General features: G+C 34.5%; 1 long non-coding RNA gene across 1 annotated transcript in view; it reads right to left on the bottom strand.

The window, feature by feature from the left end:
* Positions 1-23804, bottom strand: part of LOC121109737 — a 67454-nt gene extending 43650 nt beyond the window's left edge. Inside the window, exons 1-2 of the long non-coding RNA XR_005857632.2 lie at positions 23579-23804; positions 10261-10351 (exon numbers count right to left, since the gene is read on the bottom strand). This is a non-coding gene — a long non-coding RNA (uncharacterized LOC121109737). The remainder of the gene's footprint in view (positions 1-10260; positions 10352-23578) is intronic.
* Between the last annotated feature and the right edge of the window lie 310 nt (positions 23805-24114).

Here is a 24114-nt window from a genome sequence, read left to right as displayed (position 1 = left end):
AAAGTATATAAATGTGAATAAAACTGTCAGGATGCTGGTTAAAGGGAGTTCAATGGAATGCTTCTGGGAATCAAAGCCAGCCTGAACTCAGTAGGGATTTTAGTCTGCTGGCTCTTGATGATACTTCACATAGTTTCTCAATGGTAATAACATCTACCGTCATTAGTAAAGTGTGCTCTCATTGCAATATTTATACATGGGTAGCTAAGATGTGTATATATTGCTGAGAAATTTGGAATTACTTCCGAAGAATCCATCCACACCTTTGTTACTAAAGTGGAAGGGAAAAAATAACACTAATACAAGCCAAAAAAAAAAAAAAAAAAAAAAAGGGGGAAGGGTCTGTTATTCAAATTTTGAGACTTAGGATGCATTTTTTCATTCAAGTCCCACAACTTTGCCACGCTTCTGTACTTTCAATCAAGACATACACATTGTACAAATAAGGATGAATGTCACGATCTAACACAATTAGATTAATAGAAAGTGAAAAGTGTGCCAACATTATTCTGTAGTTTCACCGGAACATATTGTGTTAGTTAGGTTATAGAAAGGTAAACTGTTGATGGGGTATACTTCTGTGGATGACTACTGTCATCTATTCTTTATATACTAATGTAATGTGACCTGAATTGTTAGAACTACATTAATTCAATTATTATGGGCCATAGTCTTCCTTACTTTGTACGCTATCACTAATAACACTTATCTCTTCATTGATATTCATCTAGCTAATCTGGAGAGAGCATCCTAAAATAAGTATTAAAGAAAGCTGAACTGAAATGGCAAAGTGGCATATAACTGGAATTATTATGCTGGTATAAAACAAATGGCATATTGAAGAATATTTCACTGTTTGAGTTGCATAACAGAGAGCAGAGGTAACTAAAAATATATTGTTCTCTTATGGGCCTTTCTGAAACAGTGTTAAATGGAAAACGTGGAGCATTAAATGGTGTCTCTGAAAGGAGACAAGAGGTCTTGGTTTTCACTTGTCAGTGTTTTGCAGAACTTGTTATTGTAGTTCAGATATAATCTGTAAATTCACATATGAGCTGAATGTTCTAATAACTCTAAAGAAATATGTAAACTCTATTTTTGGAACAAAGAAATTGACATTTTGGCCTTCATAATTCATAATTCCTTACTTATCCTCCTTGTCTACTGGAAAGTGGACAGTTTTTTTTTGTTGTTTGTTTGTTTTTGTTTTGTTTGTTTTTTTTGTTTTTGTTTGTTTCCCAACAGCTTTTTTTTTAATTTGTTTAGATATGCTTTTACATGATAAATTTGGCATAGATAAAATAATCATGTAATAAACTTATCAAGCAATATATTTCCAAGAATTTCAAATACAGGCTTATTTGAATTCCATCAAATAACTTTATATGTGCCTAATTTGGCACAAAGTTCAGATGATAACTTCATTTGAAGTAGCTGAGTATGCATTTGCATTTAGCTTAATTTTTGTAATTGCAAAAACAAAACAAAACAAAAACGAACAAACGAACAAACAAAAAACACTTGTGAATGAAATTATGAAATATGTGAATTACCAAGGAATTATTTCCCTAGAATTACATCCTGTATCATTTGATGGCCTTCTTTAGACAGTGTGTGTGAGAGAAGTGCAAATACTATCATTGGATAGATAAGCCTTTCCTTTTTAAACACATTTTTTTTTCTCAAAGGAAACATCACACAGAATCACAGTATGGCCCGTGTTGGGAGGGACCTCAAGGATCATGAGTCTCGAATGAGATGATTCTATGAAATCCAAAAACCTAGCTTTAGATTGTTTGCCATGGTTTCAGCACAAGTTTATTAGGAAGAATTATACAGCTGTGCTGCACTCAGAGGCATCCTGCGGCTACTGCGTAGATAAATTTTGACCTACTACTTTGACCATATCTTTGCATGCTTCTAATTTTTTTGACAGCAAGGCTAAGGCAATTATCTCCACTCAAAGGATTCTTTATTTCCATGAGAGAGGAATTCTCTTATTCAATCCCAGATACTGCCTCTGATGGTCCTACAGTACTAGTTTCTGTTTATTTCTTGATCATTACTTACCCTGACTGACAAAATCAACTGAGGAGGGAGTTGGGAGTTGGTTTTTTAACTAAAAACAACAACAACAACAGAAACATTTGAGGTTACAATAAGGCAGGGCTCCCACCCCTCTTCTGGGAGCAGGTGCTCTCAGGAGAGATTCACTGATGTTTACCAAAAAAAGCTGGGTCCTAAAGACCCAGAAAAACTCAAATCTGAAAGAAGCCTAAAGACAGGAAAGGAAAAAGATAAAGAAAAGCCATACTGGTAGATTTTTATGCAGTTTTCAGATATTAATTCTTTCTAATGTAATTGTTTAGCAGACATAAAGAATAATGTCCTTCAGCTGCTTATCTTCGAGGGGAAATATTAATTTGATATAACAGAATCACAGAATGGTTTAAAAACATCTGGAGGTCATTTAGTTTAACATCCCTGCTAAAGCAGGGAAACATAGAACAGGTAGTCCAGGACTATGTGCTTCTGAGTAAATCCAAGGTGAGAGACTCCACAACCTCTTAAGGAACCCTTTCACAAGGCTCAGTCACCCTCACAGTGAAAAAGCAGTTTCTGATGTTCAGACAGAGTGTGTACTCATCCAGCCAGCAACTTGTCTACAGCAGTCTTATGGGAGATAGCATCAAAGGCCATTTTGAAGTCTAGGTACACAGTAACCACTGCTCTCCCCTGGACAATTATTTCATCATAGAAGGTGGGCGTTGGCTGGGAAGGGGCTGTCCCAGTTGAAACTAGGACACTAACCACGAATAATTATTTTGTAAAAAAGTTGCCAGGTTTCCTCCTCCTGAACTTTCACAAGAAAGTTGGGGTAGATTGTAAGAAAATTAGAATTTCTCAGTAGTAATTAATCTTGTCCATTTCATAGTAACTAAAAGATTTGTCATGTAGAGAAGTAGATATCATTCAATAATAGATAGTAAAGAGAAAAAATAGGGGGCTTGGATTAAAAGAATGGGTCAAGCTAAGCTGTTTCATAACCTTTAATGGTGTTAAGAAATGATAGTAGAGCAAGAATACTCCTAGAAGTACAACAGATCAGAAGAGCTATCACGGAGTTTAATAACAGACCTCTAAATTAGAAGAGAGAAGGGGAAACTGTCTTCTGTTGAAATTACTGGAAAACGGCTGTCATCCCGGGAAAATAAGAAACTGCAAAATTTGATTTTTTTTTTCTCTTTTGCTTCATTCTTATTGCTTAACTGATCTTTTGTAACTATGCATTAACTCATTATAAAGATTAGTAGGACAGAAGAAACAGACTTTTAACACGCTTACTGAACAGACATCATTGATGCAAAAAAAAAAAAACATAACAAAAAACAGAACACAAGGAGAAACGGATAATTTTATATTTGGAAAGGTGAAGATTGGAAAGCCAAACTTAGTGACATCTCACAGTAAACAAAGGCTCAGCTGTCTCTGAATGAGACAGCTCCGAATGAGTCTAAGAATTTATTTTAAGTTCTCTTATAGATAAACTTTGAGGAAAAACAACAACCACAACAAAACCCACAAATAAACACTCTTAAGAGAAACCAGACCTGAAAGGAACCATCCCTTTTCTTTATCACAGAATCAGTGCAGCCTCCTTCAGAATATCACTAGTAGGACTTATCACTCCAACAAATAATCAGCATTTGTCTGGTCCTCAGAATCCCTTTTTCTCCTCTGTCCTTCATCAACATACACTGCTTTGCTGTTTCAACTACATGTATCTGACTACTGTTCAAAAGCTACATAAATTCCGGTCAGGAGAAATTCCTGTTCTGTTTCTTTCAGGATGATACTTTTTGGCTATTTTTATTCAGAACATGAACCATAAATAACACTTTTTTTTTTATCAAAGAAGGTGACATGAGGCAGAACGATTCTTGTGACATGCAGTTCAGTAGAAAACTGACTTAAACAATATTCAGATTCTGCTGGACAGACTGCAAATTTCAAGTCAGAGAATCTATCCAGATTTGATGACTTCCCACTCAAACAAAAATGTTCAGTATCATGACTTTTGAACAGGAAAACAGTAACAACAACAAAAGACATTTCAGAAAACTTCTAAATTCTACTGTCTAGCATTTTGGCCTGAATTATTATAGAAAGAAGAGTTACAGCAAATGGCTGGGGATTCACCAGAGTAACTTTCTCATTCAGAAATGTATTATGCAAATTTCTGTCTTAAAGAAAGAACGCCTAATAAATACTCAGGTTGCGGAAAAAGAGAAACTCAATGGGGATTACATTCACATGCTGTACTGCATGATCGTTTGAACTCTCCTTTTGGGAACAAATAATGGGATGATTAAATGTTCTCTTAAGTGTGTCTAAATGTGACCTTCTAAATGACTCCTAAGAACAACCACATGGGAGATTTAAGTGGTATACTAAGTATCTGTAAGAACAAGCAGAAAGTGGTAACTACATTGAAAGTTATTGTAATTGTTAGGGAATCAATTGTCAAACACTAGCAAACTTAAGAAAAGTTAATGAAAGATCAGTACACAGACTCATGTGACTGCAGTAATTTGCAGATAATTAAGGATCAGTTTAGAAGTTAGTGTGAGGAAAATAAAAAAGCTTTTTAGTTTGCTATCTCCAAGTGACAGAATGTAAATATTGTCTTTAAAGAGGAGTCCAGTTTCAAAAATTCCTTCCTTCTCTTCAGCTATAACATTTAACTGTTAAGAAGTGACTTTTCTTTGAAGTAATGATGAACTGCTCCCTCCCATTACAGGAATAAGAAACCCATTAGAATAGTTTTGACGCTGGAGAAATTGTATCACAAAGGTGAAAGCACAAAATGTTTCTCTTTGTTTTTCTTTATTAGATTTCCATTATAAAACTTTTTAGGAGGATGGAGGGGAGGTGAGATCCCCATTGTGGGCATCAGCTACAGTAAATGGCAGGATGCAAAAGTTAGCTGCAGTAGGAGATGTTATTAAAACACCCAAAACATCATGATCATATGCTCCCAAAACACACTCACAGTGTATGTTTAGAGAGAAGACACTGTTTATTTTCTGTGCAGAGTACCAGATGGAATATTTCCTCAAATCAAGCACATCTCCTGCTCATGCAATTTTTTTATTTATGCAGTGCTACATTACACCAACTTGTTAATATAGACCTACATATTAAAAAGATTAAGTAAGCATGATACTCCATCCCCTTTGGGATACTTTCCCTGGCCATCTGTACTTGTGGGTGATTGTATGTGGGCCTCCCATGACCATTGGTGATTGTTTAGGTAGTGGTCCCCTTTTTCATTTTGTCCTCATTGTGTTGTGGGTCGTCTAAGGACATTGTTCTCATTTTGCACTGATGGTTTCTAGGTTCTGAGGCCAAAGAGGAAGTATATCCTGGACTAGTCAAATTTCTGCTATCATGTGACTTTCCTCTTCAGAAAACACCAACAATTATCCAAGCATCAGCTACTGAAATAAACTTACAATGATTAACATAAGAATAAATTTTGGCTGTTACTGACCAGTGCTTACACAGTGTGCAGCTTTCTTTTCTGCTGTCTGCCTCTCTGGTGAGTAGGCTGAGCAACTGTTTGGGAAAGTACAGAGCTGAAACAGACAATCCTAAATGACTGAAGAGATCTTCCATATCATATGACATCATGCTCAGGAAAAATAAATAAATAAATACGTAAAAAATAAAAATCAGGGAAAGGAGGAGGAAGGGAGGATATTCATGTTTGTGGCATTTGTCTTCCAAAGTAATTATTAGTCATGCTGCGGTCTTGCTTTTTAGAAATTGACTGAATATCTGCCTAACAATGCAAACTGGTGAATAAATTCCTCATTTTGTTTTGCTTGTACACTCAGTTTTTGATTCACCTATAAACCATCTTTATGCTAATCAACAAGTCTTCTCATCTTCCATCTGTTTTTTGCTTCTCCCACAGGAGAGGTAAGTGAGTAAGCAGCTGTGTAGGTGCTTGACTGCTGGCCATAATCAACCTGCTGCACTCTCACCTCTGCTCCTTAGCAACACAGGTCCTAGGAATAGTGTTTGATAGTAGGATTTGTATGTAAGAAGAAGGTACATTTTAATATTTCTCTTAGCTTGGTAATGTACTGCCTTTGCTAGCAAAGTCTAGAAATATTAGGTAATGTCAGAGATATACATCTTTTTAGATCTGTCTGTTACTATTGAACCATAAGAGAGAACCCTTCGATTCTGGGAAATATTGAAGATATCATAGGAGTGTTTTCCCTTCCCTTTTAAGAGCTTATTTTCTACAAAGAGGCAGGCTCCTTTGAATGCAGACTTGGGTAACAGTGTGCCTGTACAAATATAAGATTTTGCATAGTTTACACTGGACAGCTCATCTAGGAAATATGTATAAGAAAGTTCTAAAAAAAAAAAAAAAAAAATAGCTATGTTGGGAAATACATGAAAACATATGAAAAATATGATAGATTAATAAACAAACTACACAGTATGAACACTAGGATTCTCCATTTTTTTTTTCCCTTAGAGACCTCGTCTTACTATAATGGCCTCACCATTTTTTAGAGCAAAAGTATCATAAAAGAGCTAACGCATACAGCAGCTACATTTCTAAATGAGCAATATCATGTGTTATATCATCTATAGTAAACATAATGTCTTTTTCCTGTTGTCTTATGTTAGGGAAATACAGCTCATTATTCTGTTTTACTTTCTTTTCACTGGAAATTTCATGGAAATTTGGAATAACTGAAGATAAGCTGCATAGAAATACATTAACCAAAATGTTTTATTAAAATACATATATGCGTAAATATAAGTGAGCTGTAATGTTTCAACCTAGTTATGGAAATTTTGTAAGCTTATGTTTACTGAAAGCATTATGTCTTATGAAAAATTTTTGTTCTGCTTTTCGAATCATGGAATTAGAGAATCATTAAAGACCTCTAAGATCATCTAGTCCAACCGTCCACCTATCACCACTATTTAGTTGTGTTATTAGACGAATGAAGATATGAACATCATTATTCTGCAATTAACCACAGATAGGAAAGAAGAAGTCAGCATCTTCTGTTTCAGGTAGAATGTAGAATTAAAATAGAATTAAATGCTGGAATAAGGATAGAATCTGTATAGAAATTAGCACAGACAAATGGAGTTCCAAATCCTCGAAGCCATCCATTTTTTTACTGATTCTTTTGAATATGTAATTGGACTTTCAGAAATTTTATGTTGTCTTCCAAATAGTTTTGAAAATATAGATTTTACTGAAGCTGTAAAAGAAGTTTAGTACTTCTGCAAACCTACGCTTGGGTTGTTGGTCTGATAATGCTGAACACTGAGAAATCTGGACTGTGAGAATACTTAAATACTCATAATTTTTGAAGAAACAGACAGAACTATCAGTGAAATGAATGGGACACATTTGAAGCAGAGCAAGATATTTTCATTCAGAAATGCTGCTCTTTGGAGATTTGTACTCCAGTATAAGCTTGCATTTAGCTGCTGTTGAAGCCAATAGATTTTTTAAGCTACAAAAACCTGACATCAAAATATTTTTGTTTTTTTTTCATTAAACATATATATATATTCTGAGTTCTAACTGTCAGGAAAAAGTCACCCCAAACATTCTAACCAATTCTTCCTTTTTCTTGCTCCTTTTTTTTTTTTTTTCTTTTTTTTTCTTTTTTTCCCCACTGTTACAGATTTATTGAAGAAAAATATGTTAGAGGGAAATAATTATCAGGTAGGGTGATATTGTGTTCAAAAACATATTGCTAACCTTAGCAAAAGTAAAGAAACATTGTAATGAGATTAATTTTCTTGCAGCTGTGCTTCCACAGTTAGGATCTAAAATTTTTGACTACAGACATGAGCTCTTCTGAGTCACTTTTGCTGATGTCCCAGAGTTCAGTATACTGCAGAACTCAAATATACTTCATTTTTGACCAACTATGAAAAATCACCTCCCTCTCCCCTTTTCATCCTTCCTGGTTACACTTTTCCTAGAGAATAATTTCACTTTTTCAGTTATCAGGAGAACTGCTATATCTTGAGTAGTGAGCTGAGTTTTTAAAAGTCTCCAACTGCAATTAAAAAAATTCTCCAATAGAATATTTATATTCTAGACTTTACCAATTTGACAAGTGATTTCCATGGTTATGAATTCCTAACATTCTGAGAAGAATGGATTCAAATGATGGATAAGAAATACAAATAGATTTTGGATCCATTGTGATGACCTTCCAGGAGAACCTGCCTCTAGTATTCAAGTTCAGTATTATTATCAACTGATTTTTTGGCTGCTATTGACATCTTTGCTTTTTGCACTATATTGTGGCTATAAAACAAAAGATAATATACTCTGTCAACAAAATGAAATAATACTGCTAGGTAATAGAGTTTGAAATGTTTATAAACCTATAAATGAAAACGGCTCCATTAATATGAAAGTATATAATCAAATTCCTTCATGATAATTGCTACATGCATAATGTTGCACAACAGATCTATTTTTAGAATATTAGTTGCAGGTTTTATAGACTTAGAAATGCAGTGACTGTTTACAAGTATTATTTTCTGTTATACAAAAGGATGTTCTCTCAGATCTTTTCATTATGTGTTAAAAGCTTTAGAATCTTATAATCATTTATTCGGTAGTGGACCTACTCTGATTTTTAAATGCAGTAGATGACAGTGCAATTGCATGTTTTAAATAATAAAAATATTTGGATGGATCATCAAAAAAAAGACTGTCATCACTTTCACAGTGTCCAGATATTTAAAGTGATGACAAATATCTAGCTGTCTTGCAGGAAAAGCTATCTGCTTCTCTTCCTCTCAACACTGTAACCCAGTGTTTCAATACATCCATTCACAAAGTAAGGGTAGATGCAGCCTATTGACTGATTAACTGTCTCCACACACATGTGAGAGCAGAGAGTTCTTGAATGCACACAGGTGTTATTGCCAGCTTTGGTTATTTCCTCTCTGAAGTAAGAGAGGTATATTGGATTTCAGGTTCCCAGGTAATTACCAATCTGCTCTTGTATGCTGGAAGAAAGCATGTGCAATATATTCTTGAATATTGAGATGCTTGTTCATCAATGCAGACATTACATGCTTGTAAAAATCTGCCCCAGTGGAGATGACCTACTGTCACCGTTGCCACTGTTGAAATGTCCATCCATTGCCTCATTGTGCTCACATCCACTGTTTCATCTCAAAATAAATAAATAAATAAATAAATAAATAAAAAATAATAAAAAAAAAATTCAGCAAGCAACAATGAATGTCAGTGGGTTTCATTTTTTCCACATGGAGGAATTTAATGACACCCCTTTGCTTCATATGCACTTCTATGTAAGATGCCAATTTATCAGACTGCCCCTTTGCTGACATATGTCACAGAGGAACAAAATGTAATGGAATACTTGTGGGAAACTTCACACTCTACTGCCATACCACCAAAATCTGCTTCTGATGTTTTGGACCAATACAATAAGATAGGAGGCATTATTTTCCTAGAAAACTTAATATATTTAGATCCTATCCATCTTACAATGAATACAAGAACAGTTACATTTTTGAGATAAGTTTGTTTGAAATAAATCATTGAATCTCTATAGAAGAGAATACCTACTTCTTCATTTGAGGAAATGCTTTCCTTTACTCCATCACCAATATTATAGGAATATATCTATATTGTCAGATGTCATTGAAGACTTTTAGGGTTTCTGATTGTTTCTGGAGAAACACGATAATTTATTCTGGGAATTTGAACATGAAGCTACACAGATATTTTTAAAGCAGTTGTATAATTTTCATTTTAACTTATATGCAGTAAATTTGAGAGAGAAGCAGAGAGAGATACAGAGAGGAAAATGATCTGCAACTTGATTGACCTTTGGCAATTTAGTAGAGATAGAAAAATACACTGCCAGGGAAAAATGGCTCACAATATAGTAAGTGAGCTGATGTCTTCTTTGTTTGTAGTTACTGTCCTGAGGAACCCATACAGAATATTATAGTTCCAAAAGGCTTCATAATACAAATGATACAATGAAATCAGTGCCCAGATCTAATTTACACAGGTCACAAATATGATACACAAGTAAAAATTAAAGTAAAACAGAAATAATAGCAAATGAATTATGATTTTCCTTCCAGGAACATAAACCGCTGTGCAGTTCTGCAGTTTTAATTCTATATACTTATAAAATAAAATATTACCTTTTGGAGCATTTGTTTGTGACATCTTTTACCTGGTAATTGCTTTTGAAGACCAATCCATTGTTTGTTCAGACAAGTCCATTTCCCAAGGCTGGAAGATGAAAGAAAAATATGCTTGGTCAGGGAATTTTATTCATGCTACTAAAAATATACAGGTTATGTCAACATACAGCAATAGTTCTCATTGTAATGAAAATCTATCAGAAAAGGCACAGATTAAGCTACCTCTAGAATTTCAACAGTTAGAGCTTAATTTGCTATAGAGAAAAGTCTGTGGTGTGCAGGAAAAGATTCATAATCAGAAATGTTATAATACAGCATAGGTAGGATATAAATTTTCTTAATGTAGGAGGAGGGCAGTTAACTTCAAAGGTTTAATAACTATTTCCTGTAATCTTTCTGTCTAATCAGATGAGCTATAGCAGCTTTCCCTCCCAGTACCCATAGGTTTTACTTTTCCTTCGTTTTGGATCAAATTCCTGATGAGACACTTTAGCTATACCACTTGAAATTTACATGAAAACATTACCAATTCACTGGGAATTCCTAGGCGATTCAGCTTATTGCTTGCTCGATTTTTTGTACTTTTGGAGGAACATCTTGGATTATGTCCCAGAGACTTGAATACATTCTCCTTATAAATTTAAGATCAGTACAGAGCAATTTATTCCTCTAACCTGATGTCCAGTTTGTAGAACAAAACCTCAAACCATTTAAATCCTCTAAACCATATGACTACAACATGCGTTTTAGAATCATATCCAGTCTTTTTTGAAATTTGTGTCAGCTGTATCAACATATCTCTGGATAACTTTTTTTCCTAACAATTGATTGTATTGAAATCTAGTCTTCCTGGTTTCTGATTCTAACCACTGTATCATCTCTTGTCTTTTACTGGAATTTAAGTCTAATTCACTTCCTTACATGCCTCTTTGTAAATACAACTAAATCACATTTATTAATTGGTTAGTAGTAAAAATTTTGAGCTTCACAGGCTTGCTATAAATAAATTGCCCATACTTTGCTTCTTCTTCTTCTTTTTTTTTTTTTTGATGTAGTTTCTGTTTAGTGTTATTCCATGACTATTATGTGAAACTCTTGCCAATTCTTCAGTGCTTTCTTGAGAAAACACCTGAACTACATGTAAGTGCTCCATTTCAGTGAATGCTATTAGTGAGACATTCTCCTTTCTCCTATTTGATATTTCCTTGCTCCAATATCCCAGGATTACACTCACCCTGTTAGTTACAGCATTTCACTCTTCATTTCATTCTCTCTCTTGACCCTTAAACCCCTCTCAGTGTCACTGCAATCTAGAAAGCAGCTCTTCTCAAAAGTATGACCTACATTCTTATTTCACAGTGCCTGTACCTATATTTGGTTATATTACAGCATCGGTTATTCAAAGGTTCCACATTTTAGACCAATGCCTTGTCCCATCATTATTTAACATTCCACACGTTCCAAAAGGATGTTTGTCCTTTTTCACTAGCATCCAAAAATCTTATTTTCTTTGTAAACATTGCTAATTATATTTACTGTACCAACCCAAGAATAGTTCTAAGGCATAAGTGGGGAAAATATCCTTTGTGGATGATTATGTCTCATTTGCTCTAATTTTTATAATCTACCAGTGAACTAGTTCTTAATCCATTTAACTTGACTTTTTAAAAAATATATACATTTCTTTTCATTTTAACTGTATATACATGATGCCAAATTTAATTGTCAGTTTTCAAATTACTTGTTTAAAATAAAATGTCCTTGCTTATTGTGTTTCAGTTACAAGAAAAATATTCAGTTGTCATTTTGTACTAAAAGATTAATTATATTTTTCATGCATTTAACTGTTTTCTGATTCTTTGGGCAATATTACCTCTGACCATTGTTTACATACACTAACAATGTCTTTTTCTTTCTTCTTTTTTTACTTCTGGACTTGGTTTCATTTTATCATTTAGATTTTAACATTATTACTCTTTGAAATTTGTAGAATGGGTTGATTTGTTCAGAGAGAATCATAATTTCTGAAGGGCCTCATGTTGCTTATCTGCTACAAAACAGTTAACAAAGGGAAGACAGTTTCTCTGAGTATGGCCACCTTAAAAATATGAAACACGTATTTTCCAATGGTGTATGCATGCATGTGTGTTTCAGTAGAATAGGGTAGGAGGAAAAAAATCATTTATTTGTTTAGCTAGTTGCAAGGGGATGCAGTCCTCCATTGTATCAAATTTTCAAAAGTGTCTTTTTTTCCTTTTATCTTGACTAAATCAAATGTTCTCATTTTAGAGGAGGGGGACAACGTATCTCAGTATTTCTGTATAAAATCTGGGAAGACGTGAATAAGTTCATTAAGGATTACTACAAAAAGGACACCCTCTTCAGAAGTAATCTCTACTCAGATTACAAATCTGGTTTGTAATAACAAATTATTCCCATTTTCAGTGGGAAAAGAAGCACTATTATTCTCCTGTTTTCTACATGTAGAAAAGATTCTAAATGTTTTCTCTGCAGGATTATTTTTGACTGTCTTTATGGTCAGAAGAAATAGCCATATCTATTCTCACTCTAATAATGTGTGTCTGAATGAAATTATACTTTAAAGTCAGGTTGGGAATACAGAAATTAACTATGCCTTTGAATGTTTTTTGTTTGTTTGTTTGTTTGTTTGTTTGTTATGTTTTTTGTTTCTTTGTTTTTTAATTCTGAAATACATTATTTTTCAGGAAAAATAGTATCAAAATAAAGACAGAATTGTTGTGAAGGGAGTTATAATTATGGGTTGCAAAATGGGGTAATGAACATTAGATATAGAAATTTTGATAAGAAAGATATAACTACAGGGATATTAGTTTTCATAAAACATGTTTTCATAAAATATGTTCATCTGTTTTATATAAGGTTGCCATTCACTTAAAAACATTATCCCTTACATTTACCAAACTACTAAAAAGTCAGATAGCAAATACATAAACTAAAAAATATATATCAGAAAGAGAGCAAATTACTTTTCACTCTCTACTTTGACATGTCACCTGACCACACAATTGTGAAGAATCAGCAATTTAAAAAACAAACAATCAAATAAATAAATAAGTCAGAAAAAAAAATTGTCACATTATAAGTGCATATTGTGTTTTCTTGCTTTTCAAAAGAAATGTGAAACTCTTCATTGCCATTTCACATAAAATATAGTGGCACTGGGTTACTTAGCTGTTGAGATATTTCATCAAGAAGAATGTTTTTTTTTTTTTTTGAGACAGAGAGACAGAAAAACAAATTGAATTCATTCACATTTACTACTTGTTTTATTTGCACATATAAATCACAGATTCAATGGAAAAATGGAGTTCAGACCAACTTTTTCTCTGAATTTAAGCACAGAATCCTCAGCATGACACCTTGCAGGCAATGGAAAATTTAAAGCTGAGTCATTATTTCTTTGTGTCAGTCTTAATTCTTTCTGAACATCCATACATCGCAGTGTTTTAAAACAAGAAAACTTATTTGTTGCAGCACGCCTCTGTACTTAATAAGAAAAAAAAAAAAAAAAAAAACAGTTTCATAAGTGTAACCTCACTTTCTTTTAAAGATAATGTTTTTATTAGGACATGTTAGCAACAAAGAAATAAATTGTAAACATTTATCATCTACTCATTGCATGTATTGACTTTCTCATATACAGTACTTTGAGTACGTAGTGATATATGTTAGTACCAATGAGAAATGAAAGGTTATAACAGTTCACTGACTGGATCATCCCACAAGAGAACAAGCAAACTTAGTAATAAAGTGCCCAAGTTGGGTGTTATTCATTTATTGTGCTTTAAATGCACTCTTTGAACCTTAAATATTGCTGCAGGAGGATTTCATCTCCTGGTGTTGTTCCACTGAAGTGAGTGGAATTGCACCAACAATTCAATTTGTGTCTCTGTGTTTGTGCATTTCTGTCTGTATTTGTCAAGTTTTATTGTTCTACTTTCTTCAGTAGCTATGAAGTATGTCGACATCATAATCCAAATCATACGGTACACCATCAAAAAGCATCTCAAAGTTCATATAAATAGTTCATCCATTTTTTTTCGGCCCTGAAGGAAAAACAGTCTCTACCCATTTATTATCTTTAGACTAAGTCTGGTACACTTTTTTTTTTTTTTTTTTTTTTTTTCTCATCCATTACAATGGGAAGATTCCCAGCCATTCACTCTGTGCCTTTTCTTTCCTTGAGTGATTTCTGTAAATATCAAGCAAAACCCTGACCAGGAAGTTTCCCTTGTGAACAGAAGGAATGGTCAGAAATGTCAGGGCAGGGGAGAAATAGACAGGATCATGATCCCACATGTAGAATCTCATTGTTTTAACAGAAACAATGGGGATTTTTACAGTCTGTTGTATGACCTTTAATTCTCTAAGAAGCATGGCACCACTCCAGAATTCGCTAATTCTCCCTCTCAGGAGGCATTGCTACACACTCTTTCTTTAGTACATTCAGTAAGCAAATTGTTTCCTGAGAAAATTCATATATGGCAGGCATGGAGGCATATGACAGAACATGTCACTGTATACTCCCAGCCAGGGCTTGAGTGACAGCTAGTTTATCTCTTTGTTGCCAGAGTACATGTACTTGTATGTTTAAGGAGGAATCAGATGTTACTGTGATGGGAATGCATAGAGGACAGGCAAAGCATACCAAGTTTAAACTTTAAACTGTATTAATTTACTTACAAATAGTTATTTCATATACATCATTAATCTTTATCACTACATATACAATGCTGTTGATTGTAACAGTTATGTTCTCCATTATGTGTGAATAGACATAACTGATGCCATTTAGTTCAAGGACATGTACCTTGGTGGTCCCAAGTTGTCAGTTTTCCTCATTTAGGCCTAATGTTTTTATGCAGTTATTCTACCTCCCTTTTAGAAAGAAAGAAATGGAGACTTCTCCTGTGCTCTTGATATTGCTTACCTTATTATTTTCTTTTGTCTTTCCAATTATCCTCCCTATATACACAAGTAGGATGCATGCCCATTTGCATTGCTGTGTGCTTACTTTTTCCTTTAGCAAATTTTGTTGCTTGAATGCCTTCTGCACAATTGCAATCTTAATTTTACCCATTGGTCATGTTGCTCACAAATGTATGTAAAATGCCATTCACAGTGTTATGAAACACTCGTATATAGTTCTTAGATAAACTATTTTAATATGCTTATATTTATGTTAAGGCAAGGTATTATTGGTTGTGTTTCATAAGCCTCCTACCCACCACTGGATGAGTATATACGTTGAGGAGCTATCACATAATGCCAAGGTATTGTACATCTATGCACAAGGATTACTGATAGTAGAAGAACATGTTTTAACTTTAACTTCCAGGCTAGTAATGGTGTGCAATTATCCAGCCATACCTGAACTTATTCTTTAAAATAATATTAAAAACAAACCAAGTTAAATCTTAAATTTTCTGGTGTGATGATTGGCACTGTGATTCCAAATGAACATTTCTCAGACAGCTCTGGTAAAATATCTCCAGAACTGGTCGAAAGGCAGCCACAGAAGGTAGAGTAAATGCTTTTGCATTTCCTGGCACTATATATATATTTTTTTCTATGATATGAAAAGTTAAATGATAGGTAAATTAAGACAGAAATCGTAAATGTAGGTTAACAGTATACACATCATTTGTTGTTATTATGGTAAATTTATATTTTTTGGTGGCTGTCATCCTGTCATCCAATTATATTTTCCTTTCCTCTATCAAAGAGTATGCACTTCATTGCCTTTGAAATGCCTCAGACTCTAAACAAGTTTACCAGAAGGTATGCTTGTTTCCAGCCTTCACATTTTCCATCAGAAAGAATAAGCAAACCCATTTGGATAGAGTATCACTGCCCTTCCAGGTGCCGTTAGAAGGCCTTGATTTACCGGTGATACTAAACATCTGATTCCTCCTATTTACTTAAGCTGATTGCAGAAAACATCTATGATTCAGATCCAAGCTTTTTTCTGTCATTCATTTAAATTCATTTCATAAATATGCATTTGTGTGCTTTTTTCTCGTCTGGCTTATATCCAGAACAAGGAAAAGATAGCCAACATCTCACCTCAGAGAAACAATCAAAGTTTCATAGGAGATAAATGATATTAATCAAAGATCTGTCCCTAAAACCAATTTAGTGAAATTTAATTACGGTGACAAGCTGGTCTCAAAAAATTCTTAGTATGGCACAAGGACTTCACTGCTCCTCTTTGCTGTTTAAACTAATGTTGTATTTGTCTCAGACACGTTTGTATTTATGCGAACAGAATCCTAAAAAGTATCTTGAGACTTGGTAACATAACTTCCTGATGAATTCCAGCAGATTTTGGATGGTGAGTCAAGGGGAAAAACGTTCATTTAGGCTGAAAAGACAGTAAACAGATTAACTCCTTGAACTTCTAAACACAGATCAGATTTCACTGACCTAAAGCAGCATTTGGAGCTTTGCAGACACAATATGTTTGCATAATATTTCCTACTTTTGCCTCAGAATAAAGAATTACTAAATAAAAAGGAAGAATTCTCCTGGGAATTTTAATGCCTTTCTGTGGCTTTGTTTGAATAACACCTAATTGCTCGTGCTAATTCACTATAGATTTGTTTCTAGTGGGAGGTCAAATATTATCTTATTTATGCATGGACACAATTTGCATTAGCACTAATGTATATTTCACCTTGCAGCACCAAGGGCAAGTTCTCATTTTAACAAAATTCTAATAGTCACAGATCTACTTTTATACTAGTTTTCACACAAATACCCCCTTGGAAGCCATGGTTACTAAAGGGAATCGCCAAAAATAGCTTTCAGTAAAACCTGGGGAAAACAGAAAACCTCTTGAAGAAACTGAGAAAACAGAAAATACATCATGGGCAAAAAGACTGATCTGTGATACATCTTTGTAGCCAGAACTGTGTACAGACACAATTCATAACTAAAAATATCAGATAAAGAACATAATATTCCATCTCAGTGTATTATATTAGATCAGTTTGAATTCAACCTCATTTTTAAAGTAAATTGAATTTCTAGTAAGATCAAATCAGGACTGGATAATGCAGTTAAGATTTACAGATTATGTCTATGCCCACATCTATACATACCACCAGGTATACTGCAAGTTTAGTTAGCTACTTTCTTTGTCTTTTCAATTTGTAGTTTGGGAACACATGATCTGGCAATTTAATGTTACTGGTGATTGTCAAAATCTGATACTTCACATTCCAACAGTATTTTCCTCTTATTTGAACACTCTTGCACTTTCATCATTTTTAGAGACTAGAGAGCTCAGCAGACAATGACATCTTTGGCAATTGTCAGGAATAAAAAATATGAAACAATGTACATAATATTTCACAAGTAAAAAATAATGGAACCAAGCAAGAAAAATTATTCTCCACTTTTGCCACATATATAACATATATAGTTTCCAAACTCTTAGGTCTGATCTTTGTTTTCCTATCCTTCTCTTTCTCAGTTCCTCTCTTTTTCTCTCCTTCTCTCTCTCTACGTCAGCTAAAAAATCAAGGTCCTCCATATATTTGGTATTAGTTGGTCTGTAACCACCAGTATTATTCTAAGAATTTTATATGTCTATATATATTTTTCTCAGCAAGCTATGTTGATATTGCTACTGGAATTATATAATATCTTTAACTCACAAATAAATCGGCAATTATTATTTACTTTTCTGTTTCTTCTAAAATCAGGAGGATGCAGGACCACGCTGAATTAGCTGTTAACAGTACTGGGAGACTTCACCTCCCTCAGTTAGAAAAGGCTCAGGAAGATATGATATTTTTTGCTACATACTTTCAGAGAACACTGTAGACTTCTACTCTTTCCCATTTTCATGTGAACAATATGCACACACACACACACAAAATCAACAAAACAAAGAACAAAGCCACTGTCATTCACAAGGAATTTTATCCTCTAGTTTCCCTAGTGTGTTTTATCATTCATGTTTGTCTTCCAAATTGTAAACATTGTAGGGAATGGATTGTTTTGATATCTCCATGTTGTGCAAGGTCAAGAATAGTCAGTTGTGAGTAAATAAGCAAACAATTGTCAGTTGCAATCATAAAACTTCTACATACATATATGTACATCTGTCTTTTTGTAAATAATGTCTAGGCATTCAAAACATTTGTTCTTTATTCTATCAGTGGTGTGACCCTAAAATGACATTATTCCTTCTAGAGGAACTTCTTCTCTCTCTCTCTTTTTTTTTTTTTTTTTTTGGTAATGAAAGATGCTAATGATGAATCAGTATTAATCCCACTGCTTTGCTTTGTGATAGCATTAATCCTGATGAGCCTAATTGTTGTTAATGAGGCTGTTGTAATTTTAAGGTTTTGTTTCAAGGACATTTACAATAACATCACTAGTCTACCTGCAATTCTATGTAGAGCACTTAAGGACAGTAAAAAAAAAAAAAAAAAAAATCCATTTATTTTATTATTAATGGAAAAATACATATATAAAATTGTAGGCAAAAGTTTTAAAATTGGTGCATGGTTTCCTTGGAGAATACAGTGACCTTGGAGATTTTTAGTACATCAGCCTGTGACATACTGTGGCAAAACATACAAAAAGAGACAAGTAAGATAGAAAACCAATCATGTTAAAGCACGATCATCCAACATCTACTATTAGGCATGCATTCCTCAGATAGTAGAATATGTCTCCTGAGATCATTCTGCATGTATAATCTGGCATATCTGCTCCACTTTGGCATTCTAAACGGGATTGTTTCCTTAGGAAGGATGAGAGAACTCTTATAAGACTTTACGTCCTGTTCATGATTCAGTCAGATTTAAATTACTTTGAAATGTTATATATAGATGAAGAAGGTTTCAGGTTGCATTTTCTTCACAAAACCTCAGCCAGAATAGTTCAGTTTCATCTAGATCGCAAAAAACAAACTCAGGAAAATTACGATCGCTGTGCATTAAAAAAAATAAACTCCTCTACAGCTCTTCTGAGTATTCCATCCACGTTCAGGCAGATACAAATGCTCTTAAAACTTTTCACCTTTCAATAGGAAAAAAAAATTCAGTTAACAGTGCCCAAAGCATTTGTAATAGCGCAACACCTCAAACCTCCCTGAGAATTGTATCTGTCCTTATGGAGAAATTCTTTTCAGCCCTTGGCTGAAGGAATGGAATTGTCTTTTCTGATAAATGCTCATTTCAGGGATTTTATGCTACAACTGGACCCATCCTCCCTGTGGTCTTCTAGAGAGTATAAGTAAGAAGGAATAAATTTGATTGAATAAAGGGGAAGCATAAATTATCTGGTTACAAAAGAGGATCGGAGTGTCCTCGTGAGGGAATGGATAATACTTGTCCAGGCTGCAAACATGAGGGAAGTCAGGAGAATTCATATGGAAAAGGGTAGACAGATCAGAAGCATTTGTACAAGTAGTGCCAAGCTAAAGCTGTCTTTGGACATATGCAATGCCAATGGAGGCTCAGAGCTCTCATTCTCCATCTGCTCTTACTGAGGGTACTAGTGAAGCTTTACTGGCTAGAGCTCAACTTGCAATAGGTTGTGGAGCTCCTAACCCAGCATATTATGCCAGTACTGAACGTTTGGTATCTTTGTGAAACTCAGTGGCTCCCATGGACAGGGTTGCTGGCATTTTTAGTAAAGAAATTTAGAACAGAAATCTTGGTCTTGGTCTAGAGCATAACATGAAATTAATGATTTGTGTTATTTGTTGGACAGTAATTTCTTTTCTTAGGCTGGCAGAATAAATAGTCAGTGAGATCACACCCTGGAAATCAGTGCATTTGGGGTGCCTTCTGCCCTTAAACCTATTTTCAGCAGAAGCAACACCACTCTTGGAGATATACAACTTTAGTGTAAATTAGTTTGGGAATTACAGTTCTTGGAATCCCCAAGACCTGCTAGTACTGTGCTCGTACAGTAAACAGCAGAAACTTTGACCTTTGTGGAAATTAAACATAGAAAAAAATGGACTATTGGACAGAAAAAAAGTTGAAACAATTCTATTAGTGGTTTGAGTTTTTAAAAATGGTAGCAAATAACTGCTTCAGCAATGGGTAGACCATTTGGGTTTGCACAATACTTGCTAGGAAAAAGTCTGACAATGATCTAGAGGAAATTTATCCCCCTATTATCCCCCTGTACTCAGCACTGGTGAGGCCGCACCTTGAGTACTGTGTCCAGTTTTGGGCCCCTCACTGTAAGAAAGACATCAAGGCCCTGGAGCGTGTCCAGAGAAGGGCAACAAAGCTGGTGAGGGGTCTGGAGCACAGGCCTTATGAAGAGCGGCTGAAGGAGCTGGGATTGTTCAGTCTAGAGAAGAGGAGGCTCAGGGGGACCTTATTGCTCTCTATAACTACCTGAAGGGAGGTTGTAGTGAGCTGGGGGTAAGCCTCTTCTCTCGGGTGACTAGTGATAGGACTAGAGGGAATGGCTTCAAGCTGCGCCAGGGAAGATTCAGGCTGGACATTAGGAAATACTACTTCTCTGAAAGGGTGGTCAGGCACTGGAATGGGCTTCCCAGAGAGGTGGTGGAGTCACCAACCCTGGTGGTGTTCAAAGAGCGTTTGGATGTTGTGTTGAGGGACATGGTTTAGCGAGAACCATTGGTGAAGGGCGAATGGTTGGACTGGATGATCCTGTGGATCTTTTCCAATCTTAGCGATTCTATGATTCTGTGATTTTTGACAGATAAACTTGCAACCTCGCATGACTCCCTGACTTTCGTTGTTGTTGTTGTATGGGATAATTCACCACTACTGCACTATGCTGCACTTAAGTATCACTGGCTTTTTAGACAGAAATATTTTTCTGAATCTATTATAAAAATGATATCAGTATGAAAGGAAAAAAAAAAAAAGAATTCCTGAAATATTATTGGATTTTACTATATATGCGTGCAAGTAGACTTATCTAGCTGTGTCATATATAATAAGGAAGAGGCTGATAGACAAGGTCTTAAAGTTTCATAACAAGAATGAAAGTAGCTGCCTGTAGCTGAGGTATAGGGTTGAATATATACAGGGAAATACAAATTCTCACAGTAAGAATCTGCATGCCTTTGGAAGTGATTTTTTTTTTTTTTTTTTAATAATCATTAATCACTAGGTACAGGAAGAGCCAAATAGACACTATCTAGAAAAGTAAGCTCTCCTTTATCGTGAAGACTTCCTCAACAAAATCAGGATGATTCTGCTGCTATTTTAGCTCGTTGACTTTTCAATTACTGCAGTTTCCTCTGGAATTTCTGGAGCAGAGATCTACCAATATGATGTTACTTTGGTTCCATTTCCCACTTTCAGAAATCTGCATTATATTAAGTATAGGATTTAAAAAGTGAAGAATGGGCAGACAGAGACAGAGAAACTGAGATCAAGATGCTGCTAGTAGACAACCTTTTAATGAGTGTTCTTATGTGAATGTGGCATTCAGATGTGGCATTAATGTTCAGAATTGACTATAGAAAAAGATATGATGTTTATAGTTGTTGAACATACTATGTAAATACATGCTTTTTAACCTGAGGTAAGGAGAAATTAAAGCATGCAGCACATTCTTGATAATCTTTGTAGGCAGAACAGGCAGAGACAGTTTCTGCCTCTCAGAGTTTAAAGGGAACTTATAAACAGAAAGGAAATGGACTTCTTACATGTTCTGATAGTTTTAAACTATAAGAAGGGTGATTCGGGTTAGATGTTAGGAGGAAATTCTTTACTTAGAGGGTGGTAGGCACTGGCACATCTGCCCAGAGAATCTGTGGTGCCCCATACCTGGAGGTGCTCAAGGCCAGGTTGGATGGGGCCCTGGGTAGCTAAGCTGGTGGGAGGCAGCCCTGCCCATGTCATGGGGCTGGGGCTAGGTGGGCTCTAAGGTCTCTTCCAACCCAGGCCATTCTTTGATTGTACGTTTCCATGACAGAAGACAGATGTGAAGTTATTCACAACCTACATTAGTTTGACATCTTTCTTATATTTTCCTGTTTGTTACTTTCTCCAGTATTCTGTGGTTTCACAGGATGTACAGTATGCTAATACAAAAAAAATAACACTGTATAAATGAAAATGTAAATAATATATGGAAATGCATACAAATTGCAGTGTACTATTTTATCCATAAACACTGTTTGATCCACAATTTAAAGTATAGATTTAGGAATATATTCTGAAGACTAAGAATGAGCAAATGTATTTTTAGATTTCACTGTTGCCCTTTCTGTTTTACACCTACCTTTGCAAAAAAATATATGCAAAAAGAAAAACAACAATCAAAAGAAAAGCAAAACAAATTTGATTTGCATCCTCTAGTATCTTTCACTGTGGAAATAAATTACTCTATTAGTTCAGCAAAACACTTAAATATTATAAAAGCAAAATATTATACAGAGTAATAAAATCAGGAAAAAATATTGTGTGGGTTCTTTTGAGATGCTGTACGTACTATAATTACTAGCTATGTGGAATAAAAGTATATCTTTAGCTTGTCGAAAACAGTATGACTCTCCTGACATTATTGTAATTGCACCTACTCTCACCACCTCAATAGTTGAACTAAAATGGGTACTACATTTGATAAACTATACATATATATAGAGATGAAGTCCACAAATATCTTAAATATATACATATATATTATTAAAAAAAAAAAAAAAAAAAAGAGCCCAATTACATGAAATGAACCCAGAACACACCGGAACACACACCTCTCAATATAAGAGAAATAGTTATGTACTGAATTACAGATCACAAAGTGGTGGAAGAATTTCTAAGCAAACATGGGCTCATGACCCTGTCATAATTATAAACCTGCTGGTCATAATTTTTCACATTAAAATATTTTCATTTCAGTTACTCGCATACAAACTTGTATGCCGATAATTTGATAGCAAGAATTCTTTTAAATATCTTTACTGAAGTTAGAATGTGGCAATCACATTAAAAAAAAAAAAAAAAAAACGGAAAAAAAAAAAAGATTCTCCTTATATGGGTAATTTCTCCTTAATTTCTTTCCCTGTTTTGAGTTAAATGCTTTTTCATCTCCTCCTCTTCTCCTCTTTCCTTCCCCCCCCCCACCCCATTATTTCCTTCTTTTGGAATTTCTAATGAAGAGCTAGGCTTACAGTTTATTGCAAGTATATTCCATCATCATGAACATTATTTCTATTATAAATACATAAATATATAAAAGATAATAAAAATATATAAAGACAAGAAGTCTTAACAACTGCAGAATAAAGCCATACTTGAAAAGCGGTTGATCTGACCTTTTGACAGCTTCAAGGCTCTCCACAGCATGTTTCAGTGACTTCCAGTGGGAGAATGTGGCTCTGGTGAGTAATTGCTAGAAGACAGTTTTAAATATGTTGTATTTTAAATACAGAGAATCTCTCTTAAACCATCATCTAGGTGGAATGAACCAAAGGTACCGTATGATAAGTCACATGTATGAAAAACATACTTGATTTTTTTCTGGAGACCAACTGGTTCAAATCTGCTTCTGAATTCTGCAGCACAGCAGCTACTGCACTACTTAAAAGGATAAGGACAGAAGGGCTCAGTAGTAGTATATTGTGTCACTGTCCAATTAAGAAAAGCAAAATAAAGTTCCTGAAATAGCATTCAATTAACACTTATTATGTGCCATAGTATATTTAGTTTCTTAAAGGACCATTAATTGTTAATATACTGCAATTAGCCCTTAAGTATGTGATTAATATTCTGTTAAATGCTTATTTAATGTTATTTGGCATTCATTTCCAATGAATAGATATCTAATTGAAGGCTGCTTCTTCCTTAGCAG

The sequence above is a fragment of the Gallus gallus genome, chromosome 2, assembly GCF_016699485.2.
Source record: "Gallus gallus isolate bGalGal1 chromosome 2, bGalGal1.mat.broiler.GRCg7b, whole genome shotgun sequence".
In the NCBI taxonomy this organism is placed as follows: domain Eukaryota; kingdom Metazoa; phylum Chordata; class Aves; order Galliformes; family Phasianidae; genus Gallus; species Gallus gallus.
This window is presented reverse-complemented; position numbering and strand designations above follow the sequence as displayed.